This window comes from Heteronotia binoei, chromosome 4, assembly GCF_032191835.1.
Source record: "Heteronotia binoei isolate CCM8104 ecotype False Entrance Well chromosome 4, APGP_CSIRO_Hbin_v1, whole genome shotgun sequence".
Taxonomy (NCBI): domain Eukaryota; kingdom Metazoa; phylum Chordata; class Lepidosauria; order Squamata; family Gekkonidae; genus Heteronotia; species Heteronotia binoei.
This window is the reverse complement of record NC_083226.1, coordinates 12481418-12485706: the sequence shown is the minus strand read 5'-3', so window position 1 is coordinate 12485706 and position 4289 is coordinate 12481418.

Here is a 4289-nt window from a genome sequence, read left to right as displayed (position 1 = left end):
GAGCAGGGCGCAGCCAAGCTCTGCTTTCAGAACAACATGGGACAGTCCACTGCTGGATGCCGTTCCCTCCTTTTTAAAGTCCTTTAAAAGCCACCCCCCCCAATTTCCTTGTCCAGGTATGCTATATAAACAGTACAAAATGCTGTGGTCAGAAAATGAGAAATGGAAGATGGCAGTTTCCAGGCTGAGGGGGGTCCTGGGGAAATCAGGGCTGCCAGAGCGATTTGGGAAAGGGAAGAGAATGGAGGTGGGTGCATGATCGACTGGGAAGGCTTCTTGCATCACTTGCGTTTTCACCTGCCTTCCCCTCCCATCCATCTGGCAGCAGCCCACTGTCTCAGCTGCTGGCTTCTGTTGCCCCATCCAGATGTTCTTCCTGCCCGAGTCCCCATTTTGCATGTGCACATCTGACGATTTGCATAAGCCTTAGTTCATAGCTGGCACCCTCTTCTTTGGGCATGTGACGGCTGTCAAACTCGGGACTTTTTTTGGAAGCAAGGGATTTTCTGGACCCATTTCAGTCTGCCTTCCAGCCTGGTTTCAGTCCTGATTTCCCTGACAGGCGGTCTGTACTGGGATAGGGGCAAGGGAAGGGGGTCCCCGTCGCTGTCGATTTGGATCCTTCAGTAGCTTGGCTCCCATCAACAATGATTTCCTCATAGACTGAGGTGGATTGGGATGGAAGCAGGTTGTGTTTTTTTGGTTCTTGGGGAAGAATAAGCCAGAATGGAAGCTGGATGGATTTTCTGGTTTCTTAGAATCATAGAATCCTAGAGTTGGAAGGGACCTCTAGGGTCATCTAGTCCAACCCCCTGCACAATGCAGGAAACTCACAAACCCCTCCCCCTAAATTCACAGGATCTTCATTGCTGTCAGATGGCCATCTAGCCTCTGTTTCAAAACCTCCAAGGAAGGAGAGCCCAGCACCTCCCGAGGAAGCCTGTTCCACTGAGGAATCGCTCTAACGGTCAGGAAGTTCTTCCTAATGTTGAGCCGGAAAATCTTTTGATTTAATTTTAATCCATTGGTTCTGGTCCTACCTTCCGGGGCCATAGAAAGCCGTCTTTGTCTGCAGAATAGTTGGAGCGTTGGTCTCCCACATAAGTTGGAGACCAACGCTCCAACTAAACATAAACTTCCTGTTTACTGGAGAGCTGGAAACAGACCTCTTTTCCTGTTTCAAGGTTTCCCAGAGAAGTGGTAAACCAAAGAAGAAAGTTCCAGCCAGCAACAAAATCCCACCTGGCGCCCTGGGAGAAGAATTTGGACTATTCCTTTAAATCTCCAGCTACTGTGTGTATTGCACACAACAGTTGCCTTGAAAAATTCACGACAAAGAAGAAATTTTTCAATTACTGTTTTTTTCAAATGACATTTGTCTCCACTCCCCCCTCCCCCCCATTTCCCCTTTTCTCTTCCTCCTTTACCCTAAAAATAAGTTAGAAGTAGGGTTTTAATGTTTTCATTGGATTAATTATGATTTTTGTTCCTAGGGTTGCCTGTGAGTCTGGGGGATGCTAGGAGTCCCCCCCCCCCAAAAAAAATAAGGCATTGTGTAATTACAGGTGTTCCTACCATAGAGTTCTTGACGATTGTTAGAGCTACCCTTCCTAGAACTTCTTCTTCCCCGTAGCCCTCCTTCCAGGCATTTGTTACAGATATGGTCACCTAAGTATTATGTTTTTTTGGATCACCAGACCACACACAGAAGTTGGTGGTAAAAATAAGGATAAATTAATCATTATATAACAGAACTATTATAGTTAAACTTTACACTATTTAAAAGTAAATTTGTTATTTGTGTCAGCAGAATTTGGACATGCACTTTCCCAAGTTTCAAGTTGCCTGCTATCTCTTTGCCCTGCTCCCCTTTTTAAAGTGAACAAATGAAATTGTATTCTCCTTTAGTCGCACAATCAGATAATAGTGATTACTTCTGGGTGTTCTATTTCTGATTTCCTCTGTGCATTGAGGAGTGACTGAAGCTCACCAGAATGACTATTGTTGATTTAAGTTTTCATTTTCCTTGCTTATGATTCTTGGCATATTGGCACCAGCTGCGCAACCTATCTCTGTGCCTCCTCTTTTACCACTCACTGTCCTTTGCTGTTTTCAATGGTATTGTGAGGGGTGGAATTCTAGCAGGAGCTCCTTTGCATATTAGGCCACACACCCCTGATGTAGCCAATCCACCAAGATTGGCTATATTACCGGGGTGTGGCCTAATATGCAAAGGAGCTCCTGCTAGAATTCTACCCCTGGGTATTGTTGTACATTCTTTATTAACCCTACTTGCTGTTTTAAGCCATATTAAATCTAGTGTCTCTGCTCTGAATTCCTCTGGGTGTAATTTCTGTGAATGGCATATCATAGCTATTTGACTGGTCATTTCCTCAGTGCTTGCTATTTTTGAAACCTGACTGAATGTCTGTTATTTTTCTCAGCTATTGAAATTGTTGAATGGCACTGAGTATACTTTTGTGTGTGTTATCATCATGACATTATAGCCAGGAATGCCCAGGGGAATTGGTCTGTCCCCCTTCTGTTGCCTCTTCTATTCGTGGGGGAAGACTTGTTTGGTTCATTTGGCGTTCCCTCAGCGATGCCTCCTTTCTGCCCAGTGGTTTTAATCCCCTGGTCTTCTGGGGCGGGGCCTGCCCTGGATGGCACACAAGCCACTTGGATAGAGCCCGCAGCAGTAGGGAAGCTGCAGAGAGGCTGTGGTTGGTACTGCCATTTGCGGTGGGTGTCAGGACAAAGTGGCCATGCCACCACCACTGAGTGGAAGGCTGGATGGGGCAGGAATAGTCCCCAGTCTCCACAAGGTGGTGCTCCAGAAGCCAACATGGAGGGAGGTTTTCATGAGGCCATATGAACAGCTGAGGCAGGAAATGGGGTGGAGCCAAGGGAGACAGGCCTGGGTTATTAAAACCCTGGCTGAGAAGGTATCTCTGGGAGAGGATCTGTGGTGGTTGTGCTCCCCAGAGAGGGGGAAAACAGCAAGGGAGCCCTCACAGGAGAGGCGGAGAATTAGAGTGAGGATGAACCCGCCTCCCCAGGATTCTGGGGGGCAGACAGGGCTCTAGCCCACCAGGCTGAGGCAATAGAGGGCAGGGCAACAAATGACGTTCTGGGACAGTGCCACAATGAGGAATACATTGCCCAATTTTCCCCATGCTGAGGCATTTCCCCGCCTGTTTTTCAATGCTGTGGTTCCTCTTCAATAGCTTGTTCTTGTTCACAGAGCCTCCCACACCACCTCAGTTAAATTGCACAGCAGTCGGTGATAGCATCCAAGTGAGCTGTGAACCAGATGCCCTGTATGAGGCTCCAGGCATAAACCAGACATTCAGGTGGAAGTACCAAGAAAGCAACAAACAGATTCCGGGAAACAGCTCTGAGATCTCGCTTGAGAAGGATGTAGACTTTTCGGAGAGCGTCACGTGCACCATCCATGTCTTAGATGCAAGCTCCAGCTCATCCATCAGGCTGAGGGACTGTGCTCCACCAGGTACCCCGTTCACATCACCTACTACAGATCCCAGGTTGCTCTGCTGTTTTAGGACTGGCCTGTCTGCAGTGCAGAGAGACTCTGTGAGAAGGGAGAAACAGAGCATAAAAGAAGGGCATTTCTGTTAAAAATGGGTTCCATACTTGGGGTTAAATTCAATCCTGGGTCCAGCATGCTTCCCTTTATTCCTCAGGAAAGTTCAACCTATTGGGGATTTTTGTTTGTTTGTTTTTTTAAAAAAGATGTAAATTAATGGATGGAGGATTTACAAGTTTATTAGTATTTGAACACATGACATATAGAGGACAGCAACATACAGACTTTAGATAATTGAAAATCTTTGACAGAAACTTACGGATAGATTTACTACTATTGTTATTTGTGTTTCTACTTATACTTTTTTTCTTTTTCCCACTCCTTTTTATTAGTTGTCAGATTTTGAGTTTGTACTTTTTTCTGTTCTCTTTTTTCCCCCTATTGGTTTTGAAAGAGGGAGAGCGAAGGAAGGGAAGGAAGGAAGGTTTCTCTGTGTATCTGAATACATATTCTCTGTGTGTATTAACACGGCTTATTAATCAACATGCTTTCTAAATTGTTGTTTCAGGAGCTGTTCCACAAATAAGAGACAGGGCATGGCTCCTATTTCCATTTGTGGTACTCCTAGCTGCAGGAATGGTGTTTTATTTGTGGAAAAGAGGTGGGTTTATCTCCCTTCTGGGTTAATTTTTTCATACTAAGTTGATACTGTTCCTTTCAGCCGTTTAGGAGTGGAGATGGT